Here is a 19,837-nt window from a genome sequence, read left to right as displayed (position 1 = left end):
GCAATTATATCATATCGGAAACAAACCGAAGTTTGGTTACCACAAAAAAATATTCCGATGATGAAAACCCCGATAAAACAGATTACGAAAATAAAATCGCAAAAGATCTTGGCAGAAAAATAATTGGTAAGTTCACCCAGGGAGGATCATATGATCATAAACAACTTTGTACAAGACTGATTATGGACGATGCTGAGTTAGATTTTATAATCACTGATACAACGAATAGAAACACGTTTATAAGTCGAGAAATAGCTTTCTTGCCAAATGGAACTAAAGTAGGTACAATTGTGAGCTATATGGACGGTAAGTCACCTCAATATACTCATTTAAGATCTTCAATGTTAGCGTACGTTTCGATAAATCTATTATCGATGATAAACAAGGTTTCTGAGTTTGCTGTCAGAGTCGTTACGGATTCGTTTTATGCCAATAAAAAATATTCCGGACTGTTAGAAAAATTAAATATAGACTTGTGGGGTTCGTGGAGAATAAAAAAGGAAATATTACTTAATTATTCCGAATCCGCTGATGTTGCGGTTAAAGATATTTATTGTAAAAAATATCAAACATTAAAGCTATCGTCTGCACCATCGGTATACGATCCAATAACTAGAAATAAAACGGTTTATCTAAACGGACTGGCGGTTCTGGTAAAACCATCGATCGAAGTATTTCAGAACTCAGATATGATCGTGCTAACACGTACACACAGACTCGCGCGAGAGATGAAACAACGAGGAGTACAATCATGTACTTATCACAGCTTTTTTAGGTACAGTGGTGATGCATGGACTCCTGATCGAATGGGAGAAAAATACATTCCAATTATTATAATCTGTGATGAAATATGTACAGTATCATCAGAAACATTAAAAACATTTCTTGATTGGTTATTAACAAGAAATACTGCTGTGATAATGTGTGGCGATCACGTTCAACCACCACCTATAATTGGACCATCTCCACATGATTGGCTGAAAAATTTCGTTGATTACTATGAAGAAATAACTGATGTACATAGAGCACTTGATGCAGAATTAAGAGAATTAACAAAATTAATCAGACTACAACCGAATAAAATTCAATGTGAAATTATGCGTAAAATAATTTCAGAAACTTCAATAAACGACTTTCTGCAAACGTGGAGACCAAACGATTTGATAGTGGCAAGTAGAAAAATAGTTCGTAATACACTTCAACGTGAGTTGTTTCAGTTACAACGAGAAAAGTTTCCAACGTTGCCAGTTCCGTTATGTTGTCGACCAGCAGATACGATACGGCAAAATATTGACGTTGATATACAAGGACAGGGGAAACAGAATCTTGTGTTGAATTATATTGTTGCAGTTGATGTCAATGTTGTTGAGGAAGCGCTAAAAGCAAATAAATCCCCGTGGACGATTGGATACGCGATGACGATTCACTCATTTCAAGGATTAACTATTACTGATACAGTTGTTTGGATCGTTGATGATGGTATCGAGTGGTCGAACTTAGTTAATCTTACAGCATCTCGAGTTAGAAGAATATCTCAACTACGGAGAATCGTTATGGACTCGTCAGTGATCAATGATGACCTCGATAAATATCGAGGTGATATAATAAGAAAAAAATTGGCTGGTTACAAACAAAGTGACAAAACAAAAATAAACGCGATTTTGATCCCGATGTTGAATTTATTAACACGCTGAAACAACAGCAGAACAATCATTGTGCAAGTTGTAATTGTATAATGCTGTGGAAGTACTCGAGTAATGATCCAAGACAATTTACCGTAGATAGAAAAGATACCCGTCTTGGTCATGCACGCGAAAACACGATGTTGACCTGTCTTGAGTGTAATTGACGTAGAGGTGCTAGTTAAGCGATTTGGGCGGTAATTGTGTGTCCTTGGGAATTATTTGTAATTGTTCACGTGTAAATTCACGCTGAGGAGCAGTTGAATCCAGTCTGTGGATTGCTGGTCTACCAGTGGATCTTGTTACGCTAGACATATTGTGTGTCGTGATGCTCCAAATAGGATCAGTCGCTCTTTTTTTTACCACCTTCAAGTTCACCCGTTTCATATAAATACCTGACAGTGGTATTACCTAATACTGGCTGTGTTGAAAAATCACGTCGTTGTGTAGGTATATATATTTATTTTGTGATTGCATGAATAGGTTTTATGTTGGTTGTTTGAGTTATTTCATTATTTAACGCAGTTGTCACACTTGGTAATCTTGCAACCCATTCGCGAGATCTTTTATCTTGAATAAATTCCTTCGCGTATTGATATCCAAATAACCGCTCAGCAAGTGTTCGATTAAATCGACAACAATTGCCTGATCACGATGAATTGCAGTATGTCCTCGTCGTATTTTGACATTATGTTGATTCATCAACGATGATACTGGGCCAAGAAATTATTTGCCAGGATCAAGCTGTAATAGTTGTGGCCATCGTAGACCACCTCGTTGATAAATTCGTTCAAACGCAGAAGCTACCTCAGATGCTGTTTTAGTTGATAGCGGTTCTGCATCTTTATATCTACTTGAAACATCAACAACTGTTAGCGCGTATTTATATGTTATTTGACCTCTTTGGATTTTAACGGTATCATGTGGCAGAAGTAATATATCAGCTTAATGAACTTCATTAGGAACACTTACATCAAAATGTGCAAAGTGAATTTGCTTAGGTGGTGGTAGATAAATTTGCCATCTTGCCTGTTTGGATAACCACGCTTTAACAGTAGAATACTTGACTTTTGCTGCATCAGCGAGTTTACTAATTGCTGCTTTACCCCTCCAGTATCCTCTTGGAGAATAATAAATCGATTCTATTTATACATTACCAGCACCTAGGGCTAATTTACCTTTCATCGCGGATCTTACTAACCAATTAGCTAATGATTCTCTTATATTTTTATTTTTTTTTATAGAATTTAGCGCATGAATCAACTTCACATCTGCAATATGTCTGTCTTGCAGGTTTTTGCTTTTATAAGCTACATCATGAACATGGCACGCTTCATCAATATCATTTATAGGATATTCACCTGGTTGTGGTTGATCTTGGCTGTCAAGCCTGATATCGAGTCGAGTACCAGGACCACAGTAATTATATCCTGGAAGATGTTTTTCTCCAGGGTATTTAGCCCAGGGAGATCCCGGTAATTTTCATAATTTTGCTGCAATATCACCTCCTCGTTTTTTTTTTTTTTGTTTTTTTTTTTTGTTTTTTTTTTAACACTGACTTTGTCTCTGACTTATCACCAGGAATAAATTTAAATTTATTCGTACCACACCGCGTACACTTACACGTAAGTGCTGATCTGTTATTTTTTGTTATAATAGTTGTTAGATCACATGTTGGGGTACGCGTCCTACATTTCACACAATATAAATCCACGGATATTTTATATTCATGGATATAATTGATTTCTCAGCGACAAGTAAACGAGAACCTGTCAAGCATCATGCTGCGTTACCGAATTCTATTAGAATGATAATAATATGACCATCTGGAAGTGGAAAGACACAGTTGTTACTTAATCTTATAATGAGATGGTTAAAGTGGGATAAGTTGTATTTAGTAGCCCCGTCTGTAGATGATCAGAGATGTTACGATGTGCTTAAAGATTTTAATGAAAACGCAAGATTATTGGATAATCTATAATTTACATGATCCCAGAACAAGATATCGAATCGGACTTGATAAAATTTTTGGATAAATTAATAGCAGCAGGAAGGGCGCGACCTCATATATGTAAACAAAGTACATACAAATAATAACCCCTAAGATATTTGTGACCTGATTTTTTTTTCGTATGATGTTTTGTTTTAAGCAAATTATATTTCAATCAAGTGGTCTGTTCGCCCTTCCTGCTGCTTCCCACATACACCTCCATTGACTCTCTCTCTCTCAATCAATTTTCCAATCTAGACTTTGTCAGCAGCTATTTCCAGTCTTAAAGGTAAGTAATAACTGATCACATCTCCAGTCTTTCAACCAGAGTTGTTTACCTTTGTGTTGAGAACATACTGAGTATTTTGAATATGTTAAGAGTAAATGGCAAAATGTACATATATTGTTTTTGTTTTTGTTTTTTTTAATAAACGTGCACATTCACGTGCCAGAGTAAAACGTGCACATGTTCCGTGCTCTTTGAGCCACATTTTTGAAAGTAACAATTCTGCGTTAGGTAAAGAATGCAATGACGAAACTCTTCGTCTTTCCAAAAAGAAGCAATAGGTGATGCTGATGGTGATAATGACTTCGATGATCATGTACGAAGGCCGCCTAGCAGGCAGATTTATAAGGAATGAGGAGGAGGAAAAGGAGGAAGAGAAGGAGTATATAATGACTTTGAGAAGAAACACGAGGACGACGACGATGATGACAATGACGATGACAAGAGGATAAGGCATATTATTTGTTAATTAGAGTAACTAATTTGTTAATTCGTCAATCAAACAAGAGTTTCATTTAATGCATGTGTGTCGATCTTAGTAACTATATTTATCGCTTTTATCAGATGTAATATGTAAAGCAGGTGGATTTTTGTTTTCTTGCATTCCATTGTAAATCTTTAGTTTACCATATCGAATGTGATCTTTGCCCTGCCTCTGCGAGAATTTGTACATTCTATTGCGCGCAAAGCGTACAAAAAGAATCAAAAACTTTCATTATGACATGATCATTCTTGAATCTTGGTGATGATAAATATAAGTGCAACACATGTATGCAATAAAACAAGCAGGTCAATGTCAAGCGAACAGAATGTTTTCTACTGATCGATCTAGATACATGTATAATTTTTTTAGCTGTCTCGTGTTAAACTATGTAACTGAAAGAAGCAAAACCAACAAGTTTTGTAAAACTTCGCAAACAATTTAATTATCAATGTTTATAAAATAAAAATTCAAGAGGAACATACAGCATTATGAATCCAATATGATCCTAAAATATGTCTTGTTAAGTCCAAAAGAATTAAATGTTTCTTATAAATTTCATATCCGGAAATGTACTGACGCGGCAAGAATCTTACGTTGTCAGAATGGCGTTGTCCATAACTACTTTGAATAATTCACAATATTACCAGAATAATAGTGTAGTCCAATCAGCATTTTCTATTTCCACTGAATAATCGTAACAAATGTTTAGTCTCAAATTATCTAAACACAACATCAAACACATCTGCGGACTGATTTCAAAATATAGAATAAAATTCCGACATAAGAACGAATCCAAAATAGGAATAATTGTGATTTATATTTCCTCCTTATATATACCTTCAGGAGTCTATGACGACTATATACCCCACCTGACAGATCCTACTACTCAATGTTATATTTCAAAACACTATTCATGTGACCTAACTCATCTAATGGGAAATTACTTAATTCATCATAGAACCCACCTGACCTAAACCCTCTACCCAATGAAAAATTACCTTAAAGTTGTCAATGTTTTATTATTAGAAACATGACAACGTCTATTTATAGATCTTGCGCAATTTGCACAAGAAACATCTTAAAATTTAATTTTATACCCGATTATAAAACGTCAGCTATCTAATATATTATCTACAGATGATCACTACAATTTATTGTGATGAATAAAAACTACACATCATATAGATACAGATATGAATCAGTAATTACAAAAGATAGTGATATACATAACACCATAAGATAGTGATATACATAACACCATAAGATAGTGATATACATAACACCATAAGATAGTGATATACATAACGCCATAAGATCTCCCCTTATAAACAAAAGAACGATTTATGCAGTCAAGCTTTCATTTTCTATATCAGCAAAAACATACATATGATAATAACAAAAAATACACAGGAAGATGTCTCATAAAAACACAAAAATACATATAAATTAAGGTAATACAGATCTTATATTCATGAGAGAGTGCATTTGAGATCAAGTTTTCTTTTCCCTTGATGTGCCTAATGTCGATGTTGTAATCTTGCAACATCAATTTCCACCGTAACAATGTCTGAATTTTGTTTTTCCTTTTGTTGAAGAGAGTAAGAGGGTTGTGATTACTTTATACAACAATAAGAGAAGGAGCAGAATTAATATACACATCAAAATATTATAAAGGCAAAATTAAAGTCAAACACTCCTTCTCGGTTAATTGTTCTTGTGCTTATTTAATTTGCTAGAAAAATAGCACACTGCGTAATTAATGTCATTGTCTTGAATTAATACGCCACCAACCTTTACATCATTTGCATTAACAGACGGTTTAAATAATTGGATGAAGTCTGGATCTTAAAGAACTGGTGGACTTTTAAGTGTGATCTTTAATTTATTGAATCCCTTCTGACACTTGTCAGTCCAATAAAACTTGGTCTTCTTAATCAATAAATTGGTCAGGGTTTCAGCAGTTATGGAAAAGGTTGAGCAAAATTTCTTACAATATCCAGCCATGTCCAAATATCGTATCAGTTGCCTTGTTTTTGATAATCAAAGACCAGTATCTCTTTTATGACATTATTTGTGGCCCTGACAATAGCCCTTTGAAGTTTTTCACACACACAACAAAATCATCGACGTTCCATCATGAACTGTATCTTATTAAATCATAAACAAACCCATCAAAGTGATTAATATTTCTGATATAAATACACCGATCAAAGTGATTAATATTTCTGACATAAATACACCCATTAAAATACACATATCAATGTGATTCATATTTCTGATATAAATATACCAGTCAAAGTGATTAATAGTTCTTACATAACTACACTCATCAAAGTGATTAACATTTATGACATAAATACACCCAACAAAGTTCAGAATTGCACACACGAATGTGAATTGTCTTCCTTAAATATGATGCAAGTAAGGATATTATGTCAAAATCTGTCTGCACGATGAACACAATGAAAATTCTGAAGACACCTTCTGATTCGCTCTTTTTGCATACATGACTCTCTCTCTCTCTCTCTCTCTCTCTCTCTCTCTCTCACACACACACACACACACACACACACACATATACGATGAAGCTGAAAGAAAAGAAGAAGAAAAGCTGTTTAAATTTACACAATTCTTTGGAATAAGTAAATAAACAAGCTTACAAATTGTTTATTCAGTCTCTGCTGTTATTGTTGGAACCGGTGTATTATTGTCAACGATAACAATGATGGCACCAGCGGTCATAACAGTTTGTGTTTCAGCCGCAGCAACGATTGTTGGTCTTCCTAATATCATTGCGAAAAAATATATTAACGTGCACAAATACAAAATTGCATGATTATATAATAAAATTACACGCATCAATGCTAGCATATTCCTAATTATCCTCGTTATTATCAACAAGTCCTAATGATGGGAAAATATCAGATTTTGAGTTCACGGAGATAATTAAAATTTACAATGAAGTAATGACTTTTATATAATCCACGCCTGATTTAGAAAATCAGGACTTAAATAAGAATGTCAACTCCACTGACATCGCCAAACGAGTTACTGCAACAGATTGTAAATAATACAACTCCGTGAAAAACTACAATGATATAAGTAAATTCAACCAATCCTGAATTTAATATTAACTTTCCAACTGCGATTCCAGGAAAAGAAATAGCTCTTGCACAATTACGAGTGTATCATAGTTGGCCAAATATCAGATCAAAATCATTTGGTGGATTACAGGCGAATATATTGCTTGTATTTGCAAATAAAAATCTTGACAATGGAACTTCCGATTGGCAGGTTGTTGGCGTACGAACAGGTAATAATCAAATCGAAAAAATCAATGATGAACTTCAGCGCGTAATAAAATCTATAAAGAATCGAATATAGCTATAACAGTCCACGAACCGCCATTATCAGCTGCGATTGAAATATATTCGCCCGATTACGCCGTAGACATGTATCAATCATCGATCAGAACCGTCTTAGGATGGCCTAAAATTCCACCTGAATATCACCGACCACCAGAACCATCTGTAAATGAATTCCTTACACGGAGAGGAAAATACATGACAATTCCAAAGTATGATAATGGATATCCATGGCGTAGGTGGGGAACTGACGAGATTGAAATTGATGGTAAGAAATATATCACTTTGTCGTTATAATTATTTGCTGCTGGTGGAAATATTGTTTATAAAAAAATTCAAATCACTGGTGGATACAATTAATACTGAGGATAAAGATATGTTCACAGCGTTAGAGCAGTTGTTTCATAATTTTGTTCTGGAGTATCCTAATGACGATTTAAAAAATAAAATGATTGCAACAATACAACATTTAAATAATATTGTATCAGACCTCCAGTTTGTTAACCGATATATTGTTATGATAATAATTAATAGTACTTACGATATTGGAGGAAACGGAATAAAAATTATAGGGAACTATTATATAAATCATTATAAGAAACGATGAACAATTACCAAATTTTACAAAACCAGGACGTGAAAATGACAATTTAAAAAAAAATTACTTAACGATCTTATCGATGAATATTTTTCCTAAATCGTTGAGTCATGGAGAAAAATAGCCCCACCACCGGCTATTTTCAGACATAACAATGATCCGAACGGTGGCGGTAGACTTATTTCGCCTGGAATTGTAAATATAACATCAACTATTACAGTCAATCTTGTATGTGAAGCAATTGATGGCAGTTATAAAATAGATCTTGAAAAATCTAGTCAGGCTCAACAAAGATACATTTTATACACATTTACACCGCAAGTACCTCAGATATTTGATTGTGCAAGAACCGATCAATCCGGTTTATTTCATAATCCATACTTGTCAAGAATACTTTTCAAACTTACTGACGAATCCGGACACTTAACTGATTTAAGAAATGAAAATTTTAATATAGATCTCTACTTAAAGTCTTAACGATTTTAATCATGAAGAGTGATTTACACTTAATTATTTAATCAAGAGTTATTATATAATGTACCAGATTGTGAGAGTTTTCATACACCCCAAAGACGTACTAGAAACGGCATCAGAACAATAATGACACCTCCTCAAGCCGCGGAAGAACAATTTAGTGTCAATATATAAAAAAATTATGGATACGGTAGTCAAAAATACATTATTGACGCAGGAACAATTAAATGAACTGCAGCGAGAACATATTATTATGATCACGTGTGATAGAGATCAGATTATGAATTATGCGCATTCTTTTATTGAATTTGATCAAAATATAAAAATGTAATCTAATTCCTCAGATTGATGACAATTTCATAGGATAACAAAATACAGACAAAATCCAGATTTTTAACACTGATTCTCTTACACACAGTCCCTACTTTCACTGACATCACTTTTGTTTTCACCATCTGACATAATCTTTCTTAATTCTCTAACACATATGTTTATAATATTCTTCCTCTCGTATTCGTGAGACTGTTCTGAACTAATTTTTTCGATCGCGTGTGAAGCGAGATGAATTTATCAACTTCTGTTTCCTCCACCGCAGCAACAGATTTAAACATAGATTGCTGAATTAGTTTCATTAATCTGTGTTCAGCGGATAACGTATGTTCATTTTGAAATTTTTGTTGTTGTATTGATTCAAAATCACAAATTATTTTTTCAGGATTTAGATCATCAGATATTTTTATACCGTCATGTTTTAAATGTTTAATTTCAGAAATAATAGCATTAATATTTTCGTAGTTTATTTTATATATATATATATATATATATATATATATATATATATATATATATATATATATATATATATATATATATATATATATATATATTATGTTTAGTTAAACAGTACTTGTGCAGTGACAAAGTCAAGGTAAATATTTACCTAGAGATCTAAAAAATAGCTTATCTGTATCATACATGTAACGGCGCGTGTACCATTGTTTCTACCTTGATTTTTGCCGATAAGTTAGAAACCGTTAAGATCCCTTTACTACTTTGAACTATTATATAATTATGTTACTTCACTGATTTTAATTATTATATAAATGGTTAATTAATTAATCACGATGACAAAAATATTAAGCTCAATGGAGAAAGAAAGCTACAGAGTTATATTCCTTCTTTTAGGTCATTCGCAGCAACAAACGATGTAACTACTGAGTGACTCTGCCATAGAGATAGAGTTATCTCCCGAAAACTGAAGACCTACCACCAACGAGGAGACCCTTGCAAGTGTTGAAACTCGCATAGATACAATATTATATATGATTTTGCGAAATATTTAGCAGCTGCATATGTTAATTGAAATATTATTTCTTCACCTGTCTCTACATTTACAGATACAACTGCTTTGACTCTATTATCACTAGAGCTAGTATTTCCAAATCTGCAATTCTGACTTTGTGTAACAGCTCGCAAATTGCACAAATTATTATGTTTCTCATTTGAATCAACATAATCGATCACAATATATTCTTCGATTAACATTCGAAAATAAATCAATGACAGAAATATATTTTCTTCCCAGCAGTAAATCTTAGATAACAAAAATTACTGACATAGCCGATTATAGGTCTTCTACTTGACAATTCCTGATGATGCCATCACAAGATGCTTCATAATTCGTTATGACAGGATGTCTCACAAATTCTTTTTGTTCCATTTATATATAATATTATTTGTTTAAATTATTATTTGTCTAAACTTTTTGAAAATCTAGCTAGATAGTCTTTTACATTTGTTATAACTTTATCATTATTGTCGTTATTTTTTATCATTATATCTTTTGAGGTTTCTGTATGCTTTACCGCCACATTGCACACAGTTTCTACTCTAACTCCAACCGTAAAGATGGTTTTGGTCCTAAACTCCTAGAACATATCATAAGCCACCTGCATTCAATCTTTGTTTGTATCATTATCTATCTATCTATCTATCTATCTATCTATCTATCTATCTATATATATATATATATATATATATATATATATATATATATATATATATATATATATATATATATATATATATATATATATATATATAATTATAGTATCTTAGTTGTGTTTAACGGAGTCGATACACATACTCGGCGTAAAATTCATCAAACTTGGTGCAGCGGAGATATGGACTTGATTAAGTTCAACACGATCGCCGATCACAATATCGCATGGGACTTGATAAAATATTTGGTTGATCTAATTATAGCAAATGAAAGGCTGCGAGTTCATAAAATGTTCCTCGGTAAACGAAACGCTCATACTTTTTATGAAAGCATTAACAACAGCGATAAAGTAACAAAATAAACTAACCCAATTAGAGAAACTCTCGGTAAGTTAGAGGCTTCGGTTTGGAGTTATTGACTTTTTATTTTCATTTTCGTAGGAAGCTTTAATTTTTCAAAAGTGACGTTTCAGCAAAAACTCGATTCACCCTCTCTGCTTCTCGTACTCTTAGAGAAATTTTCTCGGTATCAATGGAAAAGAAAACCAATGCAATCGACACTAAAATAAATGTGCATGAGAAGTAACTCATCTTTTCCAAATAATGATTGTCTTTGTTACGACTCCAAAATAAACGTCATCGACAGTTTCAGACCTAGTTTTATCAACTTTGAAACAAAGTATATAACCTGAGTTAGACTGAATATAGATAGATACAGAGGCAGAGATACAATTCGGCATCAAATATGGAGTACGTCTATGAACATTGCAATTAGGCATCAAATATGGAGTATGTCTATGGTCTTTCTGTCAACTAGACCAGAGCAGGTAATTGCGATGAGTACTATATTTTCGGTGTTTGAAAACGTTTTTCTACTTTAAAGAAAAACACCCGGGTCTTACCTCCATTCGGGGATCTCTATATGCAGGCACATCTGGGGACATCTCTTACTTTTGCGCGGTGTTGACTTTTTAGGTGTTCGGTTCTCCTTTATATTTTTCATATACTTCAATATCAAACTGAATAAGGATCTGAAATCGGAAGACGGAGATTTTGTATTCACCGTCTAACATTTATACAATGAAAGACACGTCTTATCCAGCGAGGCTTCTTTATATCTAATTTCATACGTGAAATATGAGGCAACGTGAAGATTTGAGCAATTATAAAGGGCTTCTTTTGCAGTTCATTGTACGATCATTTAACGTACTAAACCAAACATCATAGAAACTATGCATCTTTGCATCCTGGATAAATATTGTATAACATTTTAAATGACGAATACGAGGTAAAATATTATGATCGATGGAATTGGTCTTTTGCTAATTATAATTAATCCTTTTTCTTACATTATTAGATATGCTAATACAACTAGAAGCTGAAAAATGAGGTAACATTATCTTCATACTATTCTAATCAAAGCCTTTTATGGATTATTTTAAAACATGGATGGTTTACGTAGTGAAAAACATATTAATACTTTCATAATGGATAGATTACGTTTAATGAAGTTAGGGGTTATTGGTCACGTAAATTGTCTAATCTGGAACGATGACGTCATGAAGAAGGCTGTGTTGACTGGTACTACAGACAAAGTGTAACTGTATGCCAACATACATTCACCCCACCTCCATGTGTGTGTATGTGTGTGTGTGTGTGTGTTTGTGTCTGTGTCTGTTTGTGACTTAGATTTGTAACGTAGCATTAACGATTTTTCACTCATATTGCCTGGATGTCTGAATTGTGGTAGTTCATGCTAATGTCCAGCACTGGGACATCATACCGCAGATATGCAGCAGCATGTACCGCCTGAAACCAGGCCGACCAGTCGAAAAAGGAACAGATTAATGATGAACGCCTTGTCAGGCAGCTGCTAGTAACATTTTTATAAGTCTTTGGTATGACTCAGACGAGTTTCGAATCCGAGGTCTTCATATACAGAGGCGGACGCTCAAACCACTTACGCCACCGGAGAGGTCACCACATGCATACATACATACATACATACAAACATACTTACATACATACTAATCAGAATCAATTATCGGATGCTAGAAATTCTCCTCTGAAAAACAATGACATGAATGATGTGAATAATAATAATTCAAAACCAATCCAGGTACGAATCAGTACTATGCCATTCAGTGGAATGAAGAGGAGTTCGAAAACAAAATATTTGTTGTTATCTCGAATTAAAGCAGACAATGGCCCAGAAGAGCTAATTCATGTAATACGCAGACATGCATACAATCGAGGAGTAAATATCACAAATATTTGGATTCTTAAAAAGTGGTCAAATATGAATGGAGAAACTTATACCGTTCGTGTCACTGTTCCGGAAAATCTGCTTACCAAATCTTTACAGCAGGGGTTTTGGCCGGAATTTATATTAGCCAGAGAATGGTATGAGAGATAAATGATCCCGTGTCCCTAAATTGCATGTGGAATAGCTTTTGTTTACTTTTTGAAAGACTACTCTAAACATAATGACTTGGAATGCGAAGAGCATTATGACAGGAACGCCCTATCTTCAAATGGTAGATATTGTATGCATACAAGAGCATTGGCTATATCCAGAGCAACTGCAATTTTTTCAAAGCATTGACAGGAAATTTACTGCTTTTTCGAGACCGGATAACAGAATTGATACATGTCCATGGGAAAGAAAGCGTACCTCTGGATTTGGAGGAACTGCAATTTTCTATCGGAAATCGTTACCGGTTCGTATTATGAATAACATCGGGAACGACAGAGTTATTGCAATTGAAATTAGCCTGCGGGCTATCAAATTGTTTTTGTTCCGTGTGTGGTTTCCTTCCACAAACGCCTCACCAGATGATTATAATGAAATACTGGAAACTGTGGAATGCCTTAATGATGAATATAGTCAAAAAGGTTTAGTGATTATTTGTGGTGACTTTAATGCGGAACTACACAAAAAAAGTGATTCCAAAAAGTACAAATGGTAAAGGTTACATACTTCAATCCTTTCTTAAAAATAGGCATCTAATGTCAACAAGTGATATTTTCCCTTCTGTAATACCAGGATATACATATTGCTCATCAGACGGCAAGCACTCGTCCTTGATTGACTACATTTTGATACCTTCCTCCAAAATAGATTTAGTCCGTAGTGCCAATATTGAAGATGACCATCATCTCAATCTATCTGATCATTTACCTGTACGAGCAGAGTTGTTAGTTCCAGACGAACTCCTGGAATCAACCTTTTCCAGATATCCAGTTACAATCAACTAGCTAAAAGCTTCTTCAAAACACCAGGAGCGGTACAGAAGTGAAACCAACGAGCACTTAAACTCATTGGAGCTATTTTTACACAAGATTTCAGATGTACAAAACGCCCTAGTTACTGTTTCGACTGTTTTACGCAATACAGCTGACAAAATTCTTCCAAAGAAAACCTTCCTGCCACACTTAAAACCTTACTGGAAATTCACTAATATGGCTGAACTACATAAAGAGATGAGAAGAACACAAGCGTTATGGATAAACGAAGACCGGCCACATGGCACACAATTTAAAACTTATGCAGATTATAAAAATGCGAAAAGAAAATTCAGAAACCAATTAAACAAGGCAAAAGAGCAATACGAACAGGAACAATTCGATAAACTAGAAAAAGCTGCAGAACTGGATATTGGGAAATTCTACAGAATAGTACAACTTCTTAAGAAGGGACAGAGACAAGACATTTCTGAACTAAAAGTGGAAGGAGAAATAATACAAGAACCTGATTTGATTCGTGACGCGTGACGCCAGCATTTTAAAATTTTAGGTACTGAAATAATACCAGATAGTCATTTTAACGAATCGTTCGCAGCTGAAATAAGAAACAAAATGAAGAATAGTGTGGATTCAAATATTGATGACTGAGCAGATAAGGATATGTGTGAAACCATATTACAGAAAGACATTGAAGAGGCTGCAAGAGAGCTGAAGAAAAATAAATCACGTGACATGATACAATATATGTAGAGCATTTAATGTTTGCCTGTCAATCAATTAGTTCCATTTTGTGTAAAGTGTATAATAGCATAATTTCCTTGGAAACCTATCCTGACTACTTCAAAACTGTAAATGTTATACCTATCTTCAAAGGTGGGGAAAAAGACAGACTAGATATGAATAACTATAGAGATATCTCAATCGTTCCTGTTTTTTCAAAAAGTATTGCAAAAATATTGTTGAAAAGACTAATTCTTTTTAGTGAAAGGATCAATTTCCCTCATCCATTACAACAGGGATTTTGAAGCGAATGCAGTGGCATCACTGCAGCCTTTATTATAAAAGAGGGAATAAGCCATTATTTAGAAGGTCAATCAAAAGTTTATGCTGCATTCCTGGACAATGCGAATGCCATTTATACGGTATGGCGTGATATATATATATATATGGATACTCAATCATGGCAGGCATTCATGTGTGTGGTGGCAGAAGGAATAGACGCAATATACAGAAGAACAAATAAATTTGAAAATGATATTTGATATTATGCTTGTTCAGTAAATTAGGGAAATGGAACGATTTCATTTCTATCTTATACATGATTTAGAGATGTCATAAGTGAGAGAGAACATGATAATCCATTTAAATCGTTACAGTCGAATGTAAATAATTCCAATTCCTTTATCTTCCTCTCTTAATCTATGTTGCGTATATATCTCGTTTGCAATTAGTTCTCTCACTCATGTGTTTAGATATTGCATATTTCTTACGTTTCTTGATATCTATCTATATATATATATATATATATATATATATATATATATATATATATATATATATATATATATATATATATATATATATATATATATATATATATATATATATTCTAAGTGCATGTGTATATACATAAATACAAGCACGTGTATATACATAAATAAATACATACATACATACATATATGTATATATATGTATGTATATGTATGTATGTGTATATATATGTATATGTATGCATATGTGTATATATGTTTGTATGCATGTGTGTATGTATATATATATATGTATATATATATATATATATATATATATATATATATATATATATATATATATATATATATATATATATATATATATATATGTGTGTGTGTGTGTGTCTGTATGTATGTATATATGTATATATGTGTGCATGTATACATATGTATGTATATATATATATATATATATATATATATATATATATATATATATATATATATATATATATATATATAGCGTACTGTAGGTCCATTAATGTCAAGCTATGTTCCAATCTTTTCTGTATTAACGAAAAATTAACTGAATGAAATCTCTTCTGAAGAGGAAATAAAGTCAGTCAGTCAGTCAGTCATACATACATACTTACATACATACATACATACATACACATATGTGTGTGTATGTGCGTACGTACGTACATACACACACATACATACATACATACATACATACATACATACATACATACATACAAACATGCGTACATACATACATACATACATACATACATACATACATACATACATACATACATACATTAGATACGTACTCAGAAGGCACAGAACAACAATAAGTTCATCACGTGACTATTCAAGGATTTTACTCTATGTCAAAGGTGAAATGCATGCTTGTATTGCCTAAATAAAGGTAATTAATGCGAAGACGTATATACAGATACCATCATCTGTCAGTGTACGCAGGTCATATGACAGTACTAATTCATAATAAAGGTGCATTTACATAACTGTGGACTGAAAGTAAAACACCGATAAACAAGGTTTACGAAGTAATGTCTATGCCATAATATGTTTTTGCACAGGACATTTTGTTAGCATAATTAAATAGAGAGAGCTTCGTAAGGGCGGCTACAAATTGTTTTACCTCCTCCTTAATCAACGACCACTATTTCGTGAGCCCATCTTCCAGAAGAAAAAGCATGGTATAAATGAATTCAATACAAAATAGATGAGTTTCAATGGGTCATCTGTCTTGGAGAAGACAAAGGAATAATGCCTCTTTGACCAAACATACAAGTGCGATATATATTCATGGCATACCTTCAACCTGATGTAATACATTATGACGACTAGTCAATCAAATAAAGGGACGTACTTGAAAACCCATAGCTAATAGGCATTTGCACTAGTCAAGGAATTGAAGGGATGTAATGGCAACTCCTAAGTTAATAGTTGTTTTTACGATTAGTCAATAAACGAAATGGATGTAAAGATAACCCCAAAAAGCAGTGGGCCTTTCTATTATTAATATATTATTGCTTGTAAGTGCATTGGTTTCTTCAGCGATTAAATTTCTTTTTAATTCAGTCTGTTCATGATTTTGACTTTTTTGATAAATCTGTATTCATTTTTTATATGGCTCACTGAAACGAGAATGGAATTTTTTACCTTAAATTCGAGCTGATGGATCACTTTCTACAGGTCTACGATTATTAAAACACGTGCCTTTATTCTTTTTCAGATTTAATTATACAACCAACATTTATGTCGAGGATCTTGAGTTAACACCTTTTCTGGCAGTTGATATTAATGTATCCTATGTATTTTATTGTATAGTAATCACGAGGGATTACATTTTTGGACTGTAAAATTCATACCTTTACTTGTTTTTGCTTCCTATCGACCCTTCGTCACTCTACATTATTACTCTTCTGTTAAAGTCATCCATCAAATTGCTACAAATTAAGTCACATTGAAATATTTCTCCGTAAGGAATCTCTTTTCCGATTTACAAATTGGCTTTGACCTAGATGACTGATCTATTACTTAAAGGTCACCGGCCATACTCCAACATTTTCCTATTTATATCAGATTTGCATTACATGATTGAAAATAGTCATACTCGTACACACAAAAAAAAAATTTATCAAGTGTTAAGAAGAAATAATAATTGAATTACTCGAAATAGAAGTATACAACGCTGTTACTTACCCTTAGTTACGATTTCCCACCTATAGAGGACGCAACCGGAAATGACGTACATTTATCCCTACAAGACGAAGTACATGCTTCTTATTGTCGAAAAATAAAACACTATAAACTATGGATAGGGAATATTTTAGATGAAAACTAATCTACAGTTCAGCCTTATATCGGTATGCGTGCACGACACACTATATTGTGTCGCTTTCAAAACTGTTTCATTGTTTCAATTTATTTTGAAAATTCCTGTTAATACAGGTAAAAAGAATCAATGCTGGCTTCCCTGTGTTTGCCATATGTAATTATAATTGATGTTTGCAGGGCAAATATTATACACAATTATAATTTGCTTTAATAATACTTTTGTAAACCATGCTAGCAAAAAGATTATCGTCTCACTTGTGCTTTTGTTATTTGACATAAGCGATACACACTACACTAAGGATGCATACGCAAGCCGGCATCCGCTACATATACGGAGTTCGTGAATATATATATTTTCTAAAATAATTTTCGCATGATGAAAAAGGAACGAATATATGATAACAATACAAGGTTAATTTCTTTCATTTTATTTTCAAACAAGTGTTGTTGTTGTTGTTGTGTTGTTCTTGTTGTAGGGTTTAACGCCATTTTTCAGCACACGATAGGCTATACATGGCGGCCAGTATTAATGATAGAGGAAGAACCCGGGAAAACCTCCTGAAAGAACCACCTACCCACGAGAAGCTACTGGCAGGCTTTCTCACATATCCACATTAGCCGAATCTGAGACTAGAACCAACGCAGACAGAGGTGAGATGGCAGTTATCCGTAACGGAGAGCGCTTTAGACCACTCGACCACTCGGGGCCCGTTAAAACAAATGTATGTTTATCAATTTATTTTGTATCGTGAGTGAGTGGGGGGGGGGGCACAAATTAAACAAAATTATTTCCTTTCTAATTGTTATTTTTTTTTTGTTTCTATTATATTTCGAGTTGGGCCGAATTGTCTTTGGGCCAAATTCACTATAATCCGGAATAAAAGATACAACTTTCCAATCCCTCCCCTATTCGATCCCACAGATTAAATACACTTTTTTTTCTGGTAAACATGGTTTTTCGGAAAACGAAAGAACGCTTTCCCCCCATCATCACTATTTTGGTTACATCCGTATGCAACACAGTGCACCATATTTGCTGTACAAAAGCACGATCGTACGCTATATCACATAGACTTTTACGTGGGGAAATTAAGCACTTGAATGGCTAGGTTGAAAAGAAGGGAGAAATGTACGTCATATTCGGTTTTGGCACGCGAAAACTACCGATTGTTTACGGAGATTGCCGAATAATGTTTTCATTTTATAAAGCGGAGTTTTAAGTCTAATTAAACGTTTTTATGGTGTGCATAGGGCCCCGAGTGGCCGAGTGGTCTAAAGCGCTCTTCGTTACGGATCATTGCCATCTCACTTCTGTCTGCGGCGGTTCGAGTCTCGGATTCAGCCAATGTGGGTATGTGAGAAAGCTTGCCAGTAGCTTCTCGTGGGTCGGTGGTTCTTTCCGGGGTTTTCCGGGTTCTTCCTCCACCATTAATACTGGCCGCCATGTATAGCCTATCATGTGCTGAAAAATGGCGTTAAACCCCACAACAACAACAACATGGTGTGCATACATAACCAATGGGTTTTGTTTATAACTATAATAATATCACACGTTTGTACAATATAGGTGGCCGGTGACCTTTAAGTTTAGCTATCTGTAATGCAGCTTTTGGGGCATATGAGGCCGCGGATTAATCAGCCTAGCAGGCCCGGATCCTTTACCCGTGTGATATGTATGCTTCACTGCGAAGCGGAAGTGCTCGGTTCTAAACTAAACATATGTTATGCTACATTTGTTGCCTTGACAAGGAAACATATTAACAAGGATCGATTCTCGCTCGCGAAAACTTTGTTTTGCATCTCACCCATTTATGGTTCGTCTGGGACGCACTACCTCGCGGTTCTACAGAGGACACATTGATATCGT

At 33.9% G+C, this 19,837-nt stretch overlaps 1 long non-coding RNA gene across 1 annotated transcript; it reads right to left on the bottom strand.

Annotated features, from left to right (window-relative positions):
• Positions 1 to 4,875: 4,875 nt before the first annotated feature.
• On the bottom strand, positions 4,876 to 15,385 carry LOC149776682 (uncharacterized). Its single transcript, XR_016416092.1, has 3 exons — positions 14,062 to 15,385; positions 11,783 to 11,911; positions 4,876 to 7,030 (listed from the first exon to the last, which is right to left on the bottom strand). It is a non-coding gene; the product is annotated as an uncharacterized LOC149776682 (long non-coding RNA).
• Positions 15,386 to 19,837: the final 4,452 nt, after the last annotated feature.

The sequence above is a fragment of the Sinohyriopsis cumingii genome, chromosome 18, assembly GCF_028554795.1.
Source record: "Sinohyriopsis cumingii isolate HCF-2022 chromosome 18, ASM2855479v2, whole genome shotgun sequence".
Lineage (NCBI taxonomy): Eukaryota > Metazoa > Mollusca > Bivalvia > Unionida > Unionidae > Sinohyriopsis > Sinohyriopsis cumingii.
This window is presented reverse-complemented; position numbering and strand designations above follow the sequence as displayed.